The sequence below is a fragment of the Coccinella septempunctata genome, chromosome 5 (assembly GCF_907165205.1).
Source record: "Coccinella septempunctata chromosome 5, icCocSept1.1, whole genome shotgun sequence".
NCBI classification, from domain to species: Eukaryota; Metazoa; Arthropoda; class Insecta; order Coleoptera; family Coccinellidae; genus Coccinella; species Coccinella septempunctata.
The window spans coordinates 9,356,451-9,382,548 of NC_058193.1; the positions used below are offsets into that span (position 1 = coordinate 9,356,451).

Sequence of the window (26,098 nt, forward strand, 5' to 3'; positions counted from 1 at the left end):
AATGGTATACGGTTCCAACTCCAGTAGTAGCCTGTATACCTTCTTCTTGAATACTGATGTGTTTCTTTCGGCTCTTAATTCTGGTGAGATCTTGTTGAAGTACCTCACACAGCAATATTTTGGTCCATGCTCAGTTAGAGTCAATCTGTGCCTAGGAAACTTCAATTGTGTTGTCCTGGTGTTATATGTATTAGCTGTTTTTTCTTCAAAATATTCTCTGTGTTTGAACACAAAGAGAAGACACTCCTGAATGTGAATTGCTGGTGATGTTAATATTCCCAATTCACGAAATTTACCTCTACATGATTCTTTTATTCCCATTTTGAGCATTGTTCTTACTGCTCGTTTTTGCATTATAAAGATCTTGTTAGCAGTTTTTCTACTTCCATAGAACATTATGCCATAACGTAACCTTGACTCAAAAACTGCCTGATAAACTGGCTTTATTGCATGTATGTCTAGATATTTTCTTAAGACTCCCAAAGAGTAGCATGTGCTGGCTAATTTGTTTGTCAAGTCATCTATATGTGTGGTCCAAGAAAGAGTTTCATCCATGTAGACTCCCAGAAATTTTGTGCACTTCACCAAGCTTATTTCATTAGCTGTCATTGTTAGTTGTTGTGGAGTGTCGCTTGTAGTATGAGATGTCCTCATCATAATGGCTTTTGTTTTTTCTGTATTCATACAAAGCTGATTACTTGTAAACCAATGATCACTCCTCCGTAGAATTTTCTCTGTCAAGTGCGTTGTTTCAGAAAAACTTCTTGCTCTTATCAAAATATTTGTGTCATCAGCGAATTGTCTTCCGGAGATTTGGGATCTGTCTTTCATACAAGGATTTTCCAACACAGTCAAGCAGGGTGTATTTATTTCTTCATCACCCCCCGTATCTTCAAAAATGTTTTGGAGATCATTGACAAATAAAATGAATATTAACGGTCCAAGAATACTTCCTTGGGGCACTCCTATCTTTATGTCTTTCTCTTCGGATAGTTCTCGGAAACCATTGTTGTCTACCGCCACTACTTGGGTCCTCGACTCAAGATATGACTTGAATAAATTCAGAGCCACATCCCTTATCCCATATTGCTCCATCTTCATGAGAACAAATTTATGACTCAAACTGTCAAATGCTTTTGACAAATCTAGGAACAGAGCAATGACCATTTCGTTTTCCTCCAGTGCATCTAGAATATCCACCAGAAGATCGAAGATTGCAGTCTTTGTTGATTTTCCCTTGATATATCCATGTTGCTGGGGAGAAAAGATCTTATGTTTCTCCAGAAAAACGAGCAATTGTTGACTGATGCACATTTCAAATATCTTGGAAAAGGCTGGTAGTAGGCTTATGGGTCTATAATTTTCTAACTTATCTTTTTCTCCCTTTTTGTAGATAGGAACTATCACAAATATAACGATGGTTTTTCGGCCATACTTGGTATTGGATTTGGGAGACAGGTGTTATGTATGGAATAATTGCATGTACGGAAACCATTTTTTTTTTTCATTTGATGGACCAAAAGCGAGGGCCGTAGGCCCGAGCCCGGTCGATAGGCAAACAGCGAGGGCCGTAGGCCCGAGCCTGGTCGATAGGCAAACAGCGAGGGCCGAAGGCCCGAGCATTGTCGATAGGCAAACAGCGAGGGCCGAAGGCCCGAGCCTGGTCGAAATGTGAATAAGCCTGTGAAGGAGAATCTACCAACTAGGCGAATCTATCAATATAGGCTAATCTATCAATATAGGCGAATCTCCTGGCTCACTATCTATCAGTATAAGCGTATCTATCAATATAGGCGAATCTCCTGGCTCACTAGTCTATATATACTAAAAGAATTTCGTGTTATGTAGACTAAAATGAAGGAACAGTTTACTCGGCCGTGTTGGGTGCTAGAGATTTGGGGTTTTCGCGAGAAGAAAGTAGAGATTCCGAATTAGTTCCGAATGGAGCCGCTTTTTTCGATTTCGATCTCGGATATTTTTAAATTAATTCGCGAAAATGACGAATTTTCGTAAAAATTTTTGCCCTCTAAGATGGTAAGTAACGGGTGCACAGACGTTTCGTGTCGAAAGATGGGTCGGGAAAAATGCCTATTTTTAATGGATAAAGTTGGTTAGGATTAATTGATGGCCGTGTAACCCTTCTCCGAGAACGATATAATCGTTTGAAACATACGTTACTTTCTATTTCCGAACGGAAATGTATGAAAAAAGCGTAAGAAAATGATCAATTTTTGACGTCTATCATCGAACATTTCAATCGCTGACAGTTGTCGTGAAATGGAACATTCCATTTCGCGAAAAAGGGGCGGTCGCCCAAAGTTCGTTTGTCGTAATTATTATGAGAAATATTTTTAATTTCTGATATAATTTAGAACGAATTCAATTGATTTTTGAATGGAAAATCGATTATTAATACGTTTTCAAATTGAAAATTGGCATATTTCACACCAATCTTGAAAATATTTCATAATCATCATTACGACACTGAGGGAGGTTCGATGAAATTTCATATGACATTTCGAGAAATCACTCTACAGTTATCAGTTTTCACTGTTTTCAGCATAATATCAAACGATTCCGAGCGGTTATTGAATGAAATATCGTTAAATAATACGTTTTCTAATCAAAAAATAGCATATTTCACAAATATTATGGATCGTACATTGTTATAATAATTCTTGGTCTATGATGGAATATGATTGATAGAGGTTATGTCAAATTGGGGAAACTTGATTTATTTCACAAGTCGTTGTGTATAAGAAAAACTCGACAATCCATCAAATAATGCCTTCGTGAATGGAGATGTGAGAAGTGCATTCCAACAGTACATCATCAGAATGAAACAAATATTCCCAAACAAGGTGTAGAAGTATTGGTTAGTACCGTTAGAATTTGAGTAATACAAATCATAGTGTATTGAAACATTCGATTTACCAATCAAGTTTTATGAAATGTGGCGTTCACATATAGTGAAAATGACTACTAAACACTTATATATGTTATGTGAAGATGTATTTTACAATGAATTGATCCTTTCTGATGGTTCGAAACTTCTCCTGAAAAACAATGACATAGATATTTGTTGATCACTTCAAGATGAGTTGAATGTATCAGAACGACCCTTGGAAGAGAATTCAATTTGAGAGAGCAACCTCGGAGGTAGGTCAATATACAAATATAACCTCTTATATCTCATATATCTTTGAAAATCAGCTGATTTTTGGCCAATTTTATGTAAAAAAAAATTACAAGATTACATAGATCTCTTTCAACTTCTCTCAAACAGTGTTAGTTTATGTGTTTATACAAATTTTCTCATGTTCTAGCACGCAGAACAATTCAAGGGTAGATGAGCGAAGGATATGTCAAATTTTACTTTTTCATAGAGAGTAAATAAGCAGGACTTGAAAATCAAATTATTTGTAACTATTCAAGTGGATGAAAATTGTGATGTGGTATGTAGAAACAGATTCCAGTGGATTTTGCCAGATATCGAATGATGAGAACTGATATTTCTGCGCTGCCACTTTTGAAAAGTTATACTAAGATGGAAAATCGTTTGAAGTAATCTGAGCAAAATGTTTACATCTTGCAACTCTTGAAAGTTAAGAAATATATTATTACATAATATTGTAGGAAAGATAATTTTGAGGGTTTATTTCCAAATATATGTAACAGCTTAATATCAGAGGTTCATGCTAATGTATTAATAAAATTCACATTTCAAGAAGAATGTACGATACTGTTATATTCTTCAATCAATAAATATTCTTACATTGCCCCCTTATTGCTATGAATACCTGCATAAACAGTGAACATTATTTGAATCTATGATGAAAAATTTAATGTGAATTTTCAGGATTCCATGAAGTAAGCAAAGCTCTCTTATGTTTATAACTATTTTTTAATGGTTTTCGCAATAATATATGTAGTTAAATGGAAAATTTAGTCTAGCTTGGTATAACGATATTGATCAAAACTTTTATATGCCTCAAATTATTATTGAGACATTTCAGTTTAAATATTGTAATGATGTTTTCCAGTATTTGCTGAGTTATTGAAGCATAGTAAAAGATATCGGTTATGAATTTCGAACTGTGAACTCTGAAAGAAGTTCTTTTAGAGTTCAATGATTAAGAAATAACTAATAACGAATTGATATTTTATACTTATTATAAATATGCTTCTATGATTCATAGTACGATAAATAGCATAATATAGAACGAATTTACTTGGTTATTGAATGGAATATCGATAATTAATACGTTTTCAAATTGAAAATTGGCATATTCTACAAGAATCTTGAAATTATTTTATAATTCGCCAAAGGAACGATCATAGATATGTTGGGTTTGACAACTGAATAAGGAGAAAATTGACCTTGGGAATGAACATGGGCGTATCATTTGGCGCGTTGGAAGGAAATTTTCAATGGAAATATTTAGCACGTTTTTTTTCGATTTTGACGACTTTTTTCGTATTTCCTTTGAATAAATCACAAAAAGCGATGCTTTTATATATTACGATGGATTTACGTCCATACTTGGTATTGGATTTCGGCGACAGGTGTTATGTATGGAATAATTGCAAGTACGGAAACCGTTTTCTTTTTTTTTTTTTGATAGATAAAAAGCGAGGGCCGTAGGCCCGAGCCCGGTCTATAGGTAACTAACAGCGAGGGCCGCAGGCCCGAGCCCTGTTTGTGAGGCGGGGAACAGCGAGGGCCGTAGGCCCGAGCCTGGTCTCTGGGTAACTAACTGCGAGGGCCGCAGGCCCGAGCCCTGTTTGTGAGGGGGGGAACAGCGAGGGCCGTAGGCCCGAGCACGGACGATAGGCAACCAGCGAGGGCCGTAGGCCCGAGCCTGGTCGAAAAGTGAATCAGCCCGTGAAGGGGAATCCACCGACTAGGCGAATCTATCAGTATAAGCGAATCTATCCAGTATAGGCGAATCTCCTGGCTCACTATCTATCAGTATAGGCGTATCTATCAATATAGGCGAATCTCCTGGCTCACTAGTCTATATATACTAAAATAATTTCGGGTTATGTAGACTAAAATGAAGGAACAGTTTACTCGGCCGTGTTGGGTGCTAGAGATTGGGGGTTTTCGCGAGAAGAAAGTAGAGATTTCGAATTAGTTCCGAATGGAGCCGCTTTTTTCGATTTCGATCTCGGATATTTTTAAATTAATTCGCGAAAATGACGAATTTTCGTAAAAATTTTTGCCCTCTAAGATGGTAAGTAACGGGTGCACAGACGTTTCGGAAAATATGGGTCCGGAAAAATGCCTATTCTTAATGGATAAAGTTGGTGAGGATAAATTGATGGCCGTGTAATCCTTCTCCGAGAACGATATAATCGTTTGAAACATACGTTACTTTCTATTTCGGAACGGAAATGTTTGAAAAAAGCGTAAGAAAATGGTCAGTTTTGACGTCTATCATCGAACATTTCAATCGCTGACAGTTGTCGTGAAATGGAACATTCTATTTCGCGAAAAAGGGGCGGTCGCTCAAAAGTTCGTTTGTCGTAATTATTATGAGCAATATTTTTAATTTCTGATATAATTTAGAACGAATTCAATTGATTTTTGAATGGAAAATCGATAATTAATACGTTTTCAAATTGAAAATTTGCATATTTCACACCAATCTTGAAAATATTTCATAATCATCATTACGACACTGAGGGAGGTTCGATGAAATTTCATATGACATTTCGAGAAATCACTCTACAGTTATCAGTTTTCACTGTTTTCAGCATAATATCGAACGATTCCGAGCGGTTATTGAATGAAATATCGATAAATAATACGTTTTCTAATCAAAATATAGCATATTTCACAAATATTATGGATCGTACATGGTTATAATAATTCTTGGTCTATGATGAAATATGATTGATAGAGGTTATGTCAAATTGGGGAAACTTGATTTATTTCACAAGTCGTTGTGTATAAGAAAAACTCGACAATCCATCAAATAATGCCTTCGTGAATGGAGATGTGAGAAGTGCATTCCAACAGTACATCATCAGAATGAAACAAATATTCCCAAACAAGGTGTAGAAGTATTGGTTAGTACCGTTAGAATTTGAGTAATACAAATCATAGTGTATTGAAACATTCGATTTACCAATCAAGTTTTATGAAATGTGGCGTTCACATATAGTGAAAATGACTACTAAACACTTATATATGCTATATGAAGATGTATTTTACAATGAATTGATCCTTTCTGATGGTTCGAAACTTCTCCTGAAAAACAATGACATAGATATTTGTTGATCACTTCAAGATGAGTTGAATGTATCAGAACGACCCTTGGAAGAGAATTCAATTTGAGAGAGCAACCTCGGAGGTAGGTCAATATACAAATATAACCTCTTATATCTCATATATCTTTGAAAATCAGCTGATTTTTGGCCACTTTTATGTAAAAAAGAATTTACAAGATTACATAGATCTCTTTCAACTTCCTCAAACAGTCTTAGTTTATATGTTTATACAAATTTTCTCATGTTCTAGCATGCAGAACAATTCAAGGGTAGATGAGCGAAGGATATGTCAAATTTTACTTTTTCATAGAGAGTAAATAGCAGGACTTGAAAATCAAATTATTTGTAACTATTCAAGTGGATGAAAATTGTGATGTGGTATGTAGAAACAGATTCCAGTGGATTTTGCCAGATATCGAATGATGAGAACTGATATTTTTGCGCTGCCACTTTTGAAAAGTTATACTAGGATGGAAAATCATTTGAAGTAATCTGAGCAAAATGTTTATATCTTGCAACTCTTGAAAGTTAAGAAATATATTATTACATAATATTGTAGGAAAGATAATTTTGAGGGTTTATTTCCAAATATATGTAACAGCTTAATATCAGAGGTTCATGCTAATGTATTAATAAAATTCACATTTCAAGAAGAATGTACGATACTGTTATATTCTTCAATCAATAAATATTCTTACATTGCCCACTTATTGCTATGAATACCTGCATAAACAGTGAACATTATTTGAATCTATGATGAAAAATTTAATGTGAATTTTCAGGATTCCATGAAGTAAGCAAAGCTCTCTCCTTATGTTTATTTCATAACTATTTTTTAATGGTTTTCGCAATAATATATGCAGTTAAATGGAAAATTTAGTCTAGCTTGGTATAACCATATTGATCAAAACTTTTATATGCCTCAAATTATTATTGAGACATTTCAGTTTAAATATTGTAATGATGTTTTCCAGTATTCGGTGAGTTATTGAAGCATAGTAAAAGATATCGGTTATGAATTTCGAACTGTGAACTCTGAAAGAAGTTCTTTTAGAGTTCAATGATTACGAAATAACTAATAACGAATTGATTTTATACTTATTATAAATATGCTTCTATGATTCATAGCACGATAAATAGCATAATATAGGACGAATTTACTTGGTTATTGAATGGAATATCGATAATTAATACGTTTTCAAATTGAAAATTGGCATATTCTACAAGAATCTTGAAATTATTTCATAATTCGCCAAAGGAACGATCATAGATATGTTGGGTTTGACAACTGAATAAGGAGAAAATTGACCTTGGGAATGAACATGGGCGTATCATTTGGCGCGTTGGAAGGAAATTTTCAATGGAAATATTTAGCACGTTTTTTTTCGATTTTGACGACTTTTTTCGTATTTCCTTTGAATAAATCACAAAGAGCGATGCTTTTATATATTACGATGGATTTACGTCCATACTTGGTATTGGATTTCGGCGACAGGTGTTATGTATGGAATAATTGCAAGTACGGAAACCGTTTTCTTTTTTTTTTTTTGATAGATAAAAAGCGAGGGCCGTAGGCCCGAGCCCGGTCTATAGGTAACTAACAGCGAGCCCTGTTTGTGAGGCGGGGAACAGCGAGGGCCGTAGGCCCGAGCCTGGTCTCTGGGTAACTAACTGCGAGGGCCGCAGGCCCGAGCCCTGTTTGTGAGGGGGGGAACAGCGAGGGCCGTAGGCCCGAGCACGGACGATAGGCAACCAGCGAGGGCCGTAGGCCCGAGCCTGGTCTAAAAGTGAATCAGCCCGTGAAGGGGAATCCACCGACTAGGCGAATCTATCAGTATAAGCGAATCTATCCAGTATAGGCGAATCTCCTGGCTCACTAGTCCTTTGAAAACTATTAGGACTTACAGATAAACCAAAGGGTAGGCGTGTAAACCTATAGGAACCTGATTCCGTACTGAATGAAGTTATATCACGGGAGTCTACGTCCAGTTCAATTTGATGAAATCCTGAATATAAATCAATAACAGAAAACCATTTTGCTCGACCTAACTGATCCAAAATGTCGTCTATACGTGGGAGAGGAAATTTATCAGCAATTAGTTTTTTATTTACGTTTCGAAAGTCTAAAACAAGCCTTGAGGATTTTTGGCCATTTGGTCCTTTTTTTGGTACTAATAAAATGGGGTTATTGTATTCTGACACTGAAGGTTCTATGATTTTGTGTTGAAGCAACTTTTGCACATGATTTTTAATGTCTTCCTTTTGTGCCATTGGTAGCCTATAATTTTTTGTGTATACTGGTTTCGGATCCGATAATTTTAATTTTTGTTTGTAAAAATTATTTACTGTCAAAATATCATCTTTCAATGCAAAAATATCTGAATAATCTTTACATAAACTAATAACTTCTGATCGAATGAAATCCGGCATTTCCTTATTTAGTTGATTCATTAGTTTTTCATGCCTATCATTATGATCAGCATTAATGTTATAGATGTTGAACTTATCTAGACTTATTACTTCTAGCTGAATGTTTTTCAAAATAACACTTTCGAAAGTAGTGTTCATGATTTTTACCAAACCTTCTCCTGGAGACACGACCGTTCGTGCAATGAAAACTCCTGGTAAAGGTTCTTTATTCAACACTAATACACTTTCCGAAATATTTTTAAGAGATGGTATTTGCCTAATTACTTCACAACGTGGTGGTATATGAATTTGGTTTTCCTCAACTCCGCTTAGAATAGGAATCACAAAGTTCTTATTAAAATATCGAAGATTCAACGTCCACCGACCATAATCTAAATTAGCACTATATTTGATAAGAAAATCCCTGCCTAGAATTCCATCTCCCGGAATTGGAAAGTCGTCGCTTACCACGTGAAAATTATGTCCGATAGTTTGATTATTTTTCACCCATATTTCAGTATTAATAACACCCAAAGATTTTGTCAATCCCTCAGTTACACCTTTGATATCAATTATTTTAGAATTATCAACAGAATTTTGGAACAAAATTTTCCCTACTTTTAATATAGAAACATCAGCCCCGGTATCTACCAACAAAGTGACCTTTTCTCGAGTTATCTTAGTTTCAACGGCTACAAAATTCGAAAGAGATAAATCTAGCTGATAAATATTTATTGCTCTGTCTCCCCCAATCGAACCGGTTGGGGGTCCGATTGGTTTCCCTGGTTTGACAATTCCAAAAATCTGACATTGGCATTAGTTTGTCCGTTACCTCTGCCACTAGGTCTACTATTATTGTCATACCTATTTCCAGCGAATCGATATTGACCTCTCCCGGCATTGAAATTGTGTGAATTTCTGAAACCACGGTATGAATTTTGAAAATTTCTCCCTGAACCACGCCGGTTATTATTGAACGGATGTCTGTTGCGTGAATTATTATTGTTATTCATAAAGAATACGTTGTTTGCAGGCGACGGTTGAGTGTTAACGTTTAAAAATTTTGTCATGATTTCCTGGACAGAGCTGAAATTGCCAGCTTCTATCACTACACGAGCTCTTTCGGTATTTGAATTTTGACTAAGTGCCCTGGAAGTAGTTTGAACTGCATATTTTTCGGCTACTTCATTAGGAACACCCTCACTTATGAAAGCATTTTGTAATTTCTGAGCCAACTGCTCAATCTCTGCTGCATAAGTGGAAGTGTCCTTATGGTTTTGCCTTAAATTCAATAATTTGGATGTTAGAAGGTTCGAACTTTCACCTTTTAGGGCATGTTTCAACTTCCTCGCAATATCATTTAGATCATCTCCGTCAGAAATTAAATTACGCGCCTTTCCGACTAGTCTAGTTTTTACAAAAGACACGGCTCTATCCTGGTGATCCGCGCTATTCTCCTGAAGGAGTTCTAACGAATCTAAAAAGGATCTCAAATTATCAACATTTCCGTCGAACTGATTTGGAATGATTTTGCTTGCCAAATTGAAAAATTCTGTTGTAGTCATCGCCATGATTTTTTCGTCTTCGTCTTGGGACTCTTCTTCTAACGATAATATATTGATTTGTTCTACACAAGACACTGGAACCTGATATTCAACACCTAAAGTTTGAAAAGAACGAATAACCTTGTCTCGGATATAGTGAAAATCAGTTTTTATTGATTGCCTATCTGTATTATCTAAATATTGCCAAGAACTAGCTACGCTTTTTGTAAACTCGTTGAAGAGAGCTACCAAATTATCTCGAACTTCAACTCTAATTGAATTGCTCTTTGGAACATTTTTCTTTAGTATTCTTTTAGATTGTTTTTTCAATTCAGTTATTATTATTGAAAGGTTGCCTAATACAGCTTCTCTTTTTTGAGCCTGCATAAAATTTCTATCAACTGTTAATTAAAAATAAACCGCAATTGTCATCATAAATAGTCAAAACGAGCTCACCCTTTGTTCCACGCACACAACAGCACTTTAACTTCACTCACGGAATGTTTTCGTCGCTGCCTCCTATCACTAGATTGCTGCCACAGACGCCCTTGATGCAGTAGCCTCTCGCCTGAACCTCTTCACCAAATTTTTTTTGTGCATTTTATATTCCTTGAAAATCAAGTTGAGCACCAACACAGCCAAAATCAAATACAACACGATTTTCATGTCCTTTGAGATGTACTCACTCTCTTGTACAATGAAGTTCGAATTGATCGCTCCATTTTCTTTTACCGTCTGGGTGGTGTCCTTGGAATTTGAACTTCCCATTTTAAGTTCTTCGAATTTTTCACTTTGCCATCCCTTTATTCATCCGACTAAACACTTTACGAATATTGGTCAGAATTATTCAACACTGATGTTTTACTAGTATGGCAGGATCGCCATGTAATGGGAAACCGGTGGAAATGATGAGATGTTTAATCTTCAGCTTTCTTTAATTGAATTCCCGTATTCATAACAACAATAACAATTTATATCAATTGAGTAAGTTTGCGATTACAGCAAGTGTTGTAATAATAACTATTAATGCAAGGTGTTTGAAAACAATAACAATGATTGGTATTCAGGTAATCAGGTTGATTGCCGAAATTAGATCAATAATACAAAACATCTGTACAAGATCTATTGGATTAATAGACGGATATACTCAGTTGCAAGGTGAAACAGTATCCTTTATTGGTATTCCTTACATGAATAACAGATTTCTCAGACAGTTTTATCAGGTTTGATTTATATTTAATTGTATGCTGAACGGATGAAAATCTGTAGATACAGTATTTCGGTCAACGGTGGTGCCTGTACGGAATTTGAACGGAATTGTTACGGTGTAGTCGGTTATAATTATGTTTGATAATGGGCATCCTATTAACGAGATTTCTCCTTGTAGGTAGCTTCGGCTTCTTGGACAGGCAAAGAGGGCTAACTCCCTACTGGTTGACCTGCGGAACTTGTTTAACTTCTTCCGGGGTGGTTCTATCCGCTGATTCTTGGAGATAGACTGTCTGGATGCACTGGTTCTGGTTGATCGAGCAACTACAGTTATTCAGATAAACAGGTAAACGGAAAATAATAATATAATTAGTAACGGAAAAATATATATATTCGGTAACGGAAAAATATATATATATTCGGTAACGGAAAAATAACGGATTTCCTCCTTTCAGAGGTTATTTCTATAGAACGGTTAACGGATCATGACAATAATATATATTATGCATGAAATGGTTTTAAATCTTTAATGTGTATGTTAGTGATTTTTCTACCCTCTGTATCTTTCAGGTCGTAGACGACAGGTGAAACAACTTTAACAACGGTAAACGGTCCGGAAAACTTCGGGGCCAACTTGGCGGCGAAACTGTCAACGGCCGAGGATAAAGGACGGTCTCGGCGTAGAACTTTATCTCCCACATGGTATCGGACTTCTCTTCGTCGAAGATTGTAGTGGTGTGCCTGTTGTTGGAAGGCACGGTACAGTCTGGTTCGGACGAACTCATAAGCCTCCTGGAGATGTTTGATCTGTTGAGTACGGTAAGTCACGTCTCTGTTTGCTTCTTCTGTACGGTTGGATTCTCCGTTCATTTCATTATTGTGGGGGTTTGTCGAATAAATCGCCCTCGGGACTTCTAGTTCCCTTCCATAATTCAAAAATGCCGGTGTGAATCCAGTAGACTCCTGTTTAGCGGTGTTGATGGCAAACGTTAACTCTCCTATCTTTTCATCCCAGGTTCGTTGATCGGTTTCACAAAACTGTGCTATCATTGTCTTTAGGGTACGGTTAGCTCTTTCTACAGGATTGCATTGAGGGGTATACGGTGGTGTGAAACGGTGAGCGATGTTCAGCTCTCGGAGACTGTTCTTGAATAGCCTGCTGTCGAATTGTACTCCATTGTCTGATATTACTAGTTTTGGGCAACCGTATTTCAGTATGACTTGTTCGTAGAGGGCCGAATAAACAGTTTTGGCGGTGGCTTTCCGCAACGGACGACACTCTACCCACTTTGTGAACCGGTCTTGCATTACCACGATGTAGGAGTTTCCCTTCTTTGACCGTGGCAATGGTCCTACAATGTCTGTGGATACTTCTTGGAACGGCGCATCCGCCATTCGGTGTGGTTGCATCTTACCAGGGGTTTTCTGTTGCGAAACTTTGTACTTTTGGCACGATGTGCAGTTCCTCACGTATTTCGCAATGTCTCTAAACATCCCTGGCCAGTAGTAGTTTCTGGCTATCCGTGCAATCGTTTTGGCAATCCCCATGTGACCTGCTAGTTCTGAGTCGTGGTTTTCCTTCAGTACTTCTATTCGCTGTTCGGTCGGTACACAGAGTTTCCAGGGTTGGCCGGTTCCATCTTCTGTGAAGTCGGATGAGTCCCAGAAATGTCGCAACAGTTTTCCATTTTCAACGGCGTAGTCAGGAAAATTTGCTGGGTCCTTTTCCACCTCCTGTAACTTCTTTTTGTACCATTTGCACTGGGTTGTTTCTATTTCGGCCAGGTATACGGAATCTACGGACGGTAACGATTTAGGTGACGGGCTGTCCGCAGGTGTTTTCAGGGATTTTCTCCGGCCCTGCACCTCAACAGCTTCTTGAATTTTCGGTGTTGGTTTGGCAATCAGTCGACCTTCCAGGTAACAGTCCGCGGTACTGAGGTTAATGGAAAAATTGAACCTTCCTAATACGTCCATTCCTAGAATGAGGTCAACTGGTAAATCAGGAACCAACAAAAATTCTACGTCGGTCAAGGAATAATCAGCCAGGTGAACGGCGGTAGTGTAGAGTTTGGGTGTTGTCGTGGGTTGACCATTTGCAACCACCACGAAACCATTCTCAACATGTTGTCCGGTGATTCCCTTGCTTTCACATTGTTCTGCCACTTTCCGACTTACGAAACTCTTCGTGGCTCCCGTGTCAATTAATGCTTTGTAGTGCTTTCCGGCTATCTTAACTTCAACAAGCGGTCGGTTATCATTCCAGGCGGTCGATGTTATGGGAGTCAGTGTGTTGGGAGATATGGTCGACTCCTTCTCCATACCTCCGTCTAGTTTTCCGGACGGCAGGGACAATCTCGTGAGAGAATGTTCTCCCTCTGACATCGAGAACAGAAAATTTTCGGTGGCCTGCGACATTCTCGACGCATGTGGCCATATCCACCACATCGGAAACACTGTGTCTGGAAGGACACTCTCCTCCTTGATGGTGATTCGGTCCGGTCAGCGTGGCTATCCTCGGCTTCACGGCGGGGTGGCGGCGTTGAATCTCCGGGTCGACCTTCGGAGCTGTCTCCAGAAGTCGGACGGTGTGATTCCTGTCGCCGGACCATTGACTCTCTGGATCGGTGTGACTCTGGACGGCTTTCCCCCCGCGGAGAAAGTCGTGTCTGGTTGGCCTGCGTCGGCGGGGCTGACTCCCCGCGATCAGTTGTTTGATGAACCTGCTCTCCGGTATCCACAGAAAAACTCGCCTGACATCGGTTCAGTCGACGGGGAGTGTACGTCAGGTGAGGCTCCTCCACGAAACCTGGTTTTGAGGGCGGCCGGGTGTACTGGCTCATCTGCCACTGGACCAGTTCAAAAACTTTTCCCTTACGGAGAAGTTCATCATACGTCTTGGTCTCCTGGAAGGCCAAGGCCTGCTGTAAGGGCGGAATCAACCTCTGTCGGATGAGTCGGATCTGCTCCACTTCGGATGGTTTTGTATAGGTGAGTTTCTGGAATAAGTTCTGCATCCGGGTAACATATAGGAGCAACTTTTCTTCAGGTCCTTGTGTTCGTCTTTTTATTTCTTCCAACAGATTCTCCTCATAGTTGACAGGCAGAAATGCTTCTTTCAGTTGGTTGCTGAAATCCTCCCAATCCTCGAAAGTACCTCTCCTGGGAATAAACCAATCCCTTGCATCCTTTCGTAGTAATTCATAAACTGATTCAAAGACTTGTTCCAGGGACACTCTACGGGATTCAGCCAGCCTCTCCACTTCTTCAAGGAATCCGGTCACACTTCCAGTGCCATCAAAGGAAATGTTCCACTTGTGTACAGGGACAGTCGGTACTGTTGACCGGGACTCCGGTTCCGATCTGGCAGGTGTTGTGATGACTGGTCGGTCAGAACTTATCCAAGGTGCAGGTAAGTGTGGAAAAGACACCCTTCGGGTAGAATTAATCCATCTACCCTGTGTCAGACCCTCAGGTGTTGTTGTTCTACAGTCCTGTGACTGCGTGAGAGGTATCGCTGGTAACTGTCGCAGTAACGCTGTACATGTCTGTCTTGTCTCATTCATGACCTGTTCTAATGTTGGATTCCTTACAGGTGTACCAGTACGTGAGACATCCACTGCTACAGGAGGATCGACACCATCTCCCAAGTCGATAAGTGATGTTTCGACCCTTGACATCCTCTCCGGTTGGATCGGTGACACACCAGGTGAACTGGGCACCTCCACATCTAAGAGAGACCTCTGATGTCGGTTAGATGGTTGCGGCTGTTCACGATTACTCTTCTGACGTAGCTCCTTGAGTGTTTCCAACGCCTTAGCTGTAGTCGCCTTCATTTGTCCAACTAGTTGTAACTGTGTTGTGTCTGCAGTAACAATAAAGTCCAGCCTTCCTTGTATGTGTATTAATCGGGTGTAAATTCGCGAAAATTCGTTAGCTGCATTCTCATGATTGAAGTTCTGAAGGGATTCCACCAAATCGGTGAGTTTATTTTGACAAATCTCAATCTCCGAGGCGGGATTCAATGACGTTGGGGGTAATAGAGGTTCATTAGACTGAAGTACTTGTCGTAGTAGACTCCGTTTAGTCATCACAGTACCCGGTATCGATTGTCCTCTCAGTTGTAATTCGTATGTAAGTTCATCACTGAGTAACCGGTTCACATCCATGTTCGACATATTATTTTCAACTAAGTCCGATTCAGAACGCACCAATCTTTCACACTCGGTATGTCTTTCACAATCTGTTTAAGTTCTAAGTCCAACCCGGTGAGTTAATCGTTAGCTAACCTACTCACTTAAGTTCGAAGTGGGTATCGGTGTAACCCCAAAAAAAAAAAAATAAAATCCCGGTGTATCAGAAAAAAAAAATCTAAGTTCAAGTCCCGGCGCACTAAAATAATCTAAGTCCCGATGTATCACACTAAAAATTTTTACAAGTCCAACGTTACTCGAAAAAAAAATTGTCAATCAGTCGAACTAAAGTTCGAAAATATTCGCGAAATACCGCACACACTCGCAAGTCGTTTCGTATAGTCCGGAAAATTTCCCGAAATTCGAATCGCACCAGAACGCACAGGTTAATTTCCAAACAGTTTTTCAAGTTCAATATTCGGAAAATAAATCGCAATAATCGAATTTCAGTTTTCAGAAAAATCAGAAATAATTGGTAAGTTTCAACAGTACAGGTCAAAAGAAAATAAAAGACAAGTTATCAACAGGGTAATAGGTGATTCACTATTAAAACCTATTAAATTTTACCAACTGTGACAATAAATTTTCAATGTCCGGAAATTCACTCACCTTCAATACGAAATTAAAACAGTTCAATTCAATAAATCAGAAATAATAAGAAATCGGAAATAATTTTCACTGATATTAAGGCGCAACAACAGTTATTTTTTCAACAACTCAATAAAGTAATCGGCAAAAGGAATAATTAAATAATTTCCAATAGGTTTCAACAATAGGAAAATTTTCAGAATATAGTCCAATTCAATTCACAGTATAACAGTTCAATACAGAGTGGCAGGTAATAAAACACAGTTCAAGTTTATTTTTCACAGTTCTCGGTTCAAGAAATAGTTACTCACTGTTCTTAGATTTTACTCACTGTTTCGGGAATTCACTCACTGTCCGGTTAATGTTTCTCACCTCTGTTGTTTCCTACTGGATTTTGCACGGTCCCTGCTCGGGCGCCATTTTGTAACGTGCGTTTCTCGGAGAAGCCTTAATCTCGAGCGCCAGCTATTCTTTTCATAGGAAGAATAGCAAACCTACCAGAGTAGCTGCTAGCCGGAGACAGAGCTCGGTGTTGTCTAGGGCGGTAGCGACAACGAAGAAGTCAAAATCGAATTATGTAAAAGTTTATTCACACCTTCGGAAACTAATTATATGTACAAGGGAGATATGTGTGATATAAAATATGAGTGATTCTATCAGTGAAAATACATTCGGGAAATCTTATCCGGTCACGAGCACTTTATGAAATTTATACCGGGTGTAGTGAAAAATTAACGGTTCAATAAAAATGCGCCAACCAGAACTGACGAATGCTAAGGACTTGCTATACGGTATCGGTGTGTAGTTGTATTTCTCCGGGAATGAAACACAATAAGGGCGGGTCTGTTCGAGACTTTTATTCGCTGCCCCAAGGGTTGTAGCACACCATGATTGACAGCGAAGAAAATGTCTATTTTTAACGCAACTACGGGATTTCACTGACTACGTGCGGTATCTCTTATTCTCTGCCCCAAGGGTTATAGCACGCCATGATTGACAGAAAAGAAGAGATTTCGGATTTAACACTTATGACGCGGAACGCGGACAGGGGGGTTGACGGAACTTTCCCTTCAGTACCCCAAGGGCTAGGGCGGACCTGTTCGAGACTTTTATTCGCTGCCCCAAGGGTTGTAGCACACCATGATTGACAGCGAAGAAAATGTCTATTTTTAACGCAACTACGGGATCTCACTGACTACGTGCGGTATCTCTTATTCTCTGCCCCAAGGGTTATAGCACACCATGATTGACAGAAAAGAAGAGATTTCGGATTTAACACTTATGACGCGGAACGCGGACAGGGTAAAGAACGATAAAATACAACAGGAAACGATACAGTACAGCAGTGTCAAAGTTAAAGAAGTAACGGCGTAGGTCTAACAAAGAAACTGAACGGTACAGACGGGGACCTACCTCCTTTGTTTCAAGCACTCGAAACTCAAAGGATTTAAAAGAAAAACTAAAAAATTAACTCTAAGCACTGATGCAAATAACACAAAATGATTATTCTTCAACGGCGAAAGAATACCGAAAATTAACTGAATTTATAACAGAAGTTAGAAACCACGTTAGAAAGCGAAATGTACTCAAGCGAAAGGAAAGCACTGAAGTAAAATTCAAAAGTCAGCCGAAGAACTGAAGTAACAGTCGAAAAGTCGAAAAAGTGACCGTCGCGGGGGAAAATTTGCTTTTATAGGCATATCCCCTCTCACGGTAAAAATCTGAAAATTCCAGAATGCGACAAGAACGAAAAACGTCGTCAGCTCCGGTTTATCGCATATCAACAGATGAAAAACGTCGAAATCTTCAGCGGCATGTAAGAAAAACAACGTGAAATACAGATAAGCGGTTTTTTACATTTACTCTGCCTGTCGGAATGAACGTACGGAATATTCGAGAATTAAAATATTTTCAAAGACGGAAATTTAAAACGAAAGAAAATGCACTAACATGAACTCCAATTTTCCTCAGAAAACTGGGGTTCATTACAATATATATATATATATATATATATATATATATATATATATATATATATATATATATATATATATATATTGTAATGAACCCCAGTTTTCTGAGGAAAATTGGAGTTCATGTTAGTGCATTTTCTTTCGTTTTAAATTTCCGTCTTTGAAAATATTTTAATTCTCGAATATTCCGTACGTTCATTCCGACAGGCAGAGTAAATGTAAAAAACCGCTTATCTGTATTTCACGTTGTTTTTCTTACATGCCGCTGAAGAGCTGAATCTGAAGCTGAATCTCACTGATGTAGCCTGCGAAGGAAAAGGAATCTTCTACGTGGTATCTGCTCCTCGTGGTCGATAGGTAGGAAGACAGAATATTGGTCACAAATATAGATAAGTTTGCTGTGGGGGTGTTGATGCAAGACATAATAGGCCTCAGGGTTAGGGTGGGCTTAGTTAATATATATATATATATATATATATATATATATATATATATATATATATATATATATATATATATATATATATATATATATATATATATATATATATATATATATATATATATATATATTAACTAAGCCCACCCTAACCCTGAGGCCTATTATGTCTTGCATCAACACCCCCACAGCAAACTTATCTATATTTGTGACCAATATTCTGTCTTCCTACCTATCGACCACGAGGAGCAGATACCACGTAGAAGATTCCTTTTCCTTCGCAGGCTACATCAGTGAGATTCAGCTCCCGGACAACTATGTGTTGATCAGTCTCGACGTCGTCTCACTCTTCAGCAACATAACATTAGAGCTTACATTGTCAGCTATCGGAGAGAAGTGGGAAGCCATAGCCTGCCATACCACCATACCAAGGGAGGACTTCATGGCCATTGTCAGGTTTCTTTTTGAATCCAATTACTTCATATTCAATGGCAACTTTTACCTTCAGATTTTGGGCTCCCCAATGGGCTCCAGCTCCAGCTCACCCATTGCAGAGATTGTGATGGAGTTTGTACTCGATAATGCACTCATAGGAGTCCTTTTTTACATCCCACTGATAAAAAGATACCTGGATGACATCATCTGTTCGGTGCCTGAAGACGAAGTAACTTACCTCCTAAACAAGTTCAACTCCCAACACAACCGCATACAATTTACTCTAGAGGAGGAAACCAACAGAAGTGTCCCTTTTTTGGACACAAGGGTCATTAGGGCATCTGATAACAAGCTGATCCTTGACTGGTACCAGAAACCTTCCGCTTCAGGAAGATATTTACACTATCTTTCCAATCATGCACATTCGCAGAAAGTAAACATGGTGTTGGGGTTAAAAAATCGCATCTTGAGAATTTCCCACCACTCCTTAAGGCAGAAGAACCTCAGACTCTTACATCAGTTGATGATGGAGAATGGATACCCCAGAAATCTATTGAATAGGCTAATCTACGGTTCCAGTTCCAGTCCACCTGAACGACAACTAAATGGAGACACGAGCGCATCCGCCACAACAGACGTCAACCTTATCTATTCGTCCATTCCGTTGATCAAGGGTCTAACCAATGCATTGATCAGTCTCCTAAGAACCTCAAACGTGAGACTGATACCCCGATCGGAATTTAAGATTGATAAACTTTTTAGTCGCACAAAAGAAAGAATCAACACCATGAACAAGAGTGGCGTAGTATATTTAGTCCCTTGCTCTGTATGTGAGGAGGTTTACATAGGCCAGACATCACAACAATTAAAGAAAAGATTGACACAGCATAAGAGCGACATAAAAAACCCCAAAAAGATTTGTGCATTGGCCGACCATACCAGGAACAGGGATCATCTCATGGACTATGACTCTGTCCAGGTCCTTGACTCTGAGAGGAATGGAAGCAAACGATGTTTCCTAGAAATGTACCACATCATACGACAGGTCAATTCTATGAATTATAGAAGAGACATCAATAACATCAGTAGTATCTACACATATCTGATCCGTTTCGACCAGCTCAGTGAGAGAGAGATGGCGAGGCCACTAAGTGGATCTGAGATGGGTACACTGGATGGTGGATGAGCCGCGGACGTTTGAATTTCCACCCACTTTTTCCATCCTTCAGTGAGAGTGAAAGGTTGGCAAAAGTTATACTTAGTCAATTTCGAACCTGATATGTGATTAAGAACCGGGTAATGTGGTCAGTGAGAGGGACCTGTTTACCGAACCGTGTTTTAGTGAGAGTGAATCACGAGGACAAATAAGGGGGAGAACAATTGACTGATGGAAGAAAAAGACTGGAATAGTGATACCGAGGTGTGGGGAAGACGACTGGATAAGGGTGAATGAGTGAACAGACAGGAAATGTGATGGTGATAATGATGGGACATTTAATGAATAAAACAAAATAAATAAATAAATATAATAAATTGAATTAGAAATAACACAATAACAACATCTTATAAATAATTAATGTAATAAATGAAAAAAATATGACAATTCCTTGAGGCCATTTCATGGTTTTATGTTCACGGGTTTCCACCTGGTTCTATGCTCCGCTTCGTTTAACCTCTCTTAGATGCTTTATAGTTTAGAAACTTCCGAATGTGCCTCTTTGTGTCGATTATAATTTCATTGCTGCAGGCTATATAGGATTTATCATATTCATTTGGATATATGCACCACCTGACAGTCTACCCTGTGTTAACTGTGTATTATTATTATGATTGCTGTAACTCTGGAAACAACTTGAACACCTCTGTATTTCGGTAGGTCATCTTATTGTCTGTCCTTCATTTATGTGCTGATTTATATTCATGTTTTTTAGTTGTCCTGAAGAAGGTCCCAATGTGGATCGAAACGTAGACATATGAAATAAAGAAGAGAGTACAAATATAACACCAATCATTTCCCACACCCCTTAATCATTGTCTATAATTGTTCGGGAATTAAACCAGTGTGTATATATATATATATATATATATATATATATACAGTTTTGCTTTCGGGTTTGATGATATTAGAGTGTTGGAGACGGATTCGAATTACAGAAATAGGTTATTCCTCGAAATGTTACAGATTGGCAAGCAGCATAATGCAGTGAACTTTAAATCGGACACGGACCGTATGAGTGCGATTTATAGTGACCTCTTGAATATTTTATAGTGGTTTGAAAATTAAAACATAGATGGTTCTGTGTCTTCATTTTGTTATCTTCTCATGAGATGGCGTATTGTGCCTACAGCGTAGTATCGTTCCACCGTTAGCTATGTAATGTATAATGACTGGGGATTTTTCATGTTTTTTGAGCTGATTTCTGAGAAATTTGTCATTATTAATGTTGATTACAGTCGGTATTATTGATTAATGTTTTGGTACATCTTGTAAGTAATGCCGTTTTGTGTTTTTGTCTTGTTTTTCACGTTTCATTATTTTGCAGTTTCTCCTGAAGAAGTTGACAACTGTCAACGAAATATTGAGAAGTAAAGATTAACACAACGCTTATTGGCTGTTTTACTTGGAATGTGTCTGATGCGAGAAACATTTTATCTCCTCTTTCTTTTCCGTTCCCGATTCGACTGGAGTAAGTTGTCGACAAAGGAATTCAACGAAGTATTTTCAAGTGTTATTTCAATTGTCTTTTTCTTTAGTGCAAGAAAACCCTTAAATAAGGGGTAAGTTGTTTTATTTGAATGGCATGTGCTTTATTCTTTATTATTTGAATCATTTAAATTTGAGAATAAATTTTCATATTATTTTAGAAGGAATGCCTCCGCCATTTTATTAATTTTCCGCATGGAAAAATTTTTCAATATTGTTTTATGCCTATTTATTTATTATATATATGCTTGATGCATGTTTCATTGCTATTTTATTTTAGCATTTGTTTTATTCCTATTACACTTCTGTTCTGAAGCAATTCCTTATGATTGCCTTGAGATCTTTTCCTGATTTTTTTTAGCAGACATCTTGAACGAAGGAAGTTACACAAGTGTTATTTAAAAAAAATACTTCACTTGCTTCAGAGACAGAAGTGCCAAGAATGTTATAATGGCATATTATTCATGCATGTTTCATAAATTTCAGATTTTCTTTGAAGTTAATTTCTGGAATTTCCAAGTTTCAAACTATACGATTTTCACTGCTACTTTTGTATTGAGCTACCCAGAGACGCTTCACGTTGAGTTCAAGGAATCACGACATCGTCTCCTTTGAGGTAACGCGCAACAGGACAATCACAACTGAGTTCTGATTGGCATATCACAAGCCTTACCCGCTTGTGATATTAACAAGTGTTACGATCTGAATTGAACTAGCCAATTTGACATCGTCAAGGCCCCAAATGAAGTACGCTCCATTTGGGGAATTGTGTGATCCGGCTCACGACCCAGTAGAAACCGAATGGGCTCGGGCATTCTTAAGGAATAGGTAATAGTGCAAGAGATCGTTACTCTATGAACTGCATGCTGTTCTGGACTGCACACTGGATAATATCCGGTAAATACATCTATATTTGTTTTGTCAGTCAGGGAACCGTGAAATCCCTTTCTGAGAAAAGGGTTAACTCACACCTAGTAGAGGAAAGCAGGGAGGCTCTGCGGGAGCTAGGTTCTGATAACGTTGTGAAAGTTATCGGGTGTCCGGCGCATGCAGGACACCCAGGAATTGAGGCAGACATACTTAGCAAGTGCTAAGCGGGGAGCCCGCTCAGCTTTTGTTGGTCCGGGACCGGCGCTGCCTATCTGTCGTACATTTGTCAAGAACTTCTTTAATAGATGGCTAGACAGAAAATTTTGCTCTGAATGGAGCCTGAGAAGTGATCTCAGGCAGTCGAGGCTTCTCATTGAGAGACCGTCCTCTGTACCTGAGGTGAAAAAACTCTTAGCTTTTGAGAGGAAACAACGGAGTCTAGTGACTGCAGCAATGACTGGCCATTTGTTTAATAAACACTTGAATAGAATGGAACTGACTGGCTGTTAACTGTGCCGCTGGTGCAGGAGCACAGATGCAACGGTTGAACATATTCTATTCATCTGCAGAAATCTTGAAGAGTTAAGGGTGACACACATAGAAAACATAACACCCACAATTCCTATGGTGAGAGACTCCTCTCTGTCGACTTGTGGCGTTTTTGTCAGCGTGTCTCAGGGTTTGAGTCGCTCCAACTACAAGCGTACGAATAATGAGTCTCTAGGCCTCAGTTCAGCCCAGTGAGGAACTGCACTTAGAAGAAGAAGAGATAATATACAACAACAGAAGGGTTGCAATGGCCCATTACCGCACATTTGGAACACAAAAAAATATCACATACCTACAAGAAATTTTTATAATTTTTCTTATTGAGCCATAATGTGTTGTGAGGACCATATTTTGTGCGTGAGTCATACGCAAACAAACGCCTCCCCAAATGGTATGTACATCAATACTAAAATTTTCAATCAAGCCCATAAAGTAAATTTTCAGTCAAATATCCAAATCAATTTTCGAGCAGTGTATGATTATTACTGTTGTCTGAATATTTTCATTTCATTTCTGAAACTAAGCAAAAATTGTTGCATTTCAGAATAAATGAACACATGAAAGGAAAGGTTTAGCGGCATGCAGACGGCATGCCGCTAAACCTTTCATTTCATTATATTTTCAGACACTAAACTATCATCAGAACACATGAAAGGTATAATATACTAGGGCTCCTGCACGGAAAGGGAAACTAATATAATGATAAGTTCAATCTCAATTTATGTTTTTGAACAGAAGGTACTGATATTATCTGCCCTCAGTTAATATCACTATATCTACCTCAAGATTCTAATTTTCCTGTTGAATGAATGCATAAAGAATAATATTTCGTTTCCTTTTGCAATTTTCACTTTTCGTTTGTGTTTGGCTACAGAATAAGGGCCCATCTATCAAACACTGATACGGAGCCCCTCTAGAGCAAGATACGTACGCCACTGGCTTCACCGATTCTTCCGCTTTGTTACACAGTCTGCAATGTCTACATTTTGTCGAGTCTATCTGTTGTTTCAGGATATGTTTCATGTATCTGCGTGTTGAGACTACCTGATCCTGTATCGCAAATAGCGTTTCCTTAGTTTTTGGGTACAGATAACCTTTTTACGGGTAGGTGTGATACCAGCATTGACCTCTTTCTTGAGTTCAACCAGCAGGCCCACGTCTTCCTGGTGAAGGACAGCATGTAATCTCCCACGCAAAGGTTTTGCTTTTTATATCTGTGTCAGCATCCCTTGTCTGCTTTCTAGTTGCCCATCGGTTGACAACCCGGAGAATCCGGGCGGATCGCTAGCTGAATAGACCCATTGGTGAATAGGGTTATGTTGGAAAAAGGTCTTTCATCAGTTTTTCAGCCTGCGGCTGCCTTCTCCGCATGGCGTTTCGGTCGTCGAGTTTCGGTGTAGTATTCCGTGTCGCAATGTAGGCTCGTCAGGGTATGCAGGGTCGGCCAGGCCGACCCAAAAATAGTCGAGAAGTAGAAAATAATTATTGCAAACCTGCAAATCACGTTTTCCCTGATCATATTATTAATAACATTAAAGAAATGTATTCCCTCCAATTAGAAGAACATCCCTACATACTGTAGATAGAGAATTGAAGACGATTCGTAAATCAATCCTTAACATTGAAATTAAAACAACTATTTGGAAAATATAAAGGTTGGAGGACAACATCAGAAAACAGCAACAACAATTTTGTTTGAGCATGGATGACCACTTTTATAGTGCACTGTTGACTATGGCCAAAAATGCTTATAATTACATATTCAGTAAGACAAAGACTGGCAATATTGAATAGATTAAATCACTTGAAAATCAACAATTCCCACCGATACCGATAACAGTATGTGATAATTATTTAGTAAATTACACCAATATATTGTAGATGATGTCTGCAAGAAACTTAATAGTTCATACTACGCGATCAGTAGAATAAAAGATATTGTTCCTCAGCAATCACTAATGAATGTCTACTATAGTCTTGTTTACAGTCATATCTCTTATAATATTATGCTATGGGGGAACTCAACAAACGTTGGTAGAGTTTTCATAACCCAAAAGAGGATTATACGTATGATGTTCAGTATTGCACCTCGCAGTTCTTGTAAACCGGTTTTCAAGAGGAACAATATTTTGACTGTCGCTTCCATATTCATCCTCAAGTGCCTGGTATATGCCAAAGAAAATGAAAACCATCTGACGAAGCTGTCTGCTTTTCACAATTACAACACCCGAAATAAAACAGTGCTGTCATTTCCAAAACACAGAACATCTAAGTACCAGATGTCACCATCTTATCAATGCATTAAGCTTTTGAATAATCTTCCTGCGAATATAAGATCTCTTAGTCTGAAGAATTTCAAGAAAGTGGTCGAAGAATTGCTCTTAGAGAATTGTTATTACTCGGTTAGTGAATATTTATGTGATCAGTTGTAATGGTCTGATTTCTGTGACTTGTCCTATACATTGTTTGATGTCTAACAGGATCAATAAATTATTATTATGACTTTAGCCTTGCGGCTTTCACACTCCTCTCCAGAGGAAAATTCACTTATCCCAGATATCTCAGATATCAAAAGGATTAAGCTCTGTTGGAGCCCTTTCCAGGTTTTCGGGCTCGTGGTGGTGGTCGGGTCCGGGTCGCTCCTCGGCTCCCTGCTGTAGGTTGGATTCCTGCTCCACCCGTACTTCCTGTCGGCGCAGACGGTGTTTCTCTGCATTCCCCATGTACTTGCGTACAGTTCTCGCCGTTCCGAGCAGTACCGCCTTCTGCATGACTCTATAGATATTTTCGTCCAACTGAAGTTTCTTCAAGTTCTCTAGTAGTTTCTTCGGTATTAGGCCTGTAGATGAAATGAGAATAGGGATGGTCTTGATATCTTTCAGCTTCCACTGTCTTCTGGTCTTTTCCTC

General features: G+C 38.6%; 1 protein-coding gene and 3 long non-coding RNA genes across 5 annotated transcripts in view; 3 read left to right on the forward strand and 1 right to left on the reverse strand.

Moving 5' to 3' along the window:
- The window catches only part of LOC123313105 (tyrosine decarboxylase-like), a 192,797-nt gene that overhangs the window by 83,530 nt on the left and 83,169 nt on the right, over positions 1-26,098 (reverse strand). The gene's annotated exons all lie outside the window — the stretch shown is intronic.
- LOC123313111 lies at positions 1,808-3,781 on the forward strand. Its single transcript, XR_006537718.1, has 2 exons — positions 1,808-3,159; positions 3,327-3,781. It is a non-coding gene; the product is annotated as an uncharacterized LOC123313111 (long non-coding RNA).
- Positions 3,903-6,982, forward strand: LOC123313113. The gene is made up of 2 exons (XR_006537720.1): positions 3,903-6,359; positions 6,527-6,982. It is a non-coding gene; the product is annotated as an uncharacterized LOC123313113 (long non-coding RNA).
- Positions 12,214-15,093, forward strand: LOC123313115. Its single transcript, XR_006537721.1, has 3 exons — positions 12,214-12,257; positions 14,669-14,850; positions 15,034-15,093. It is a non-coding gene; the product is annotated as an uncharacterized LOC123313115 (long non-coding RNA).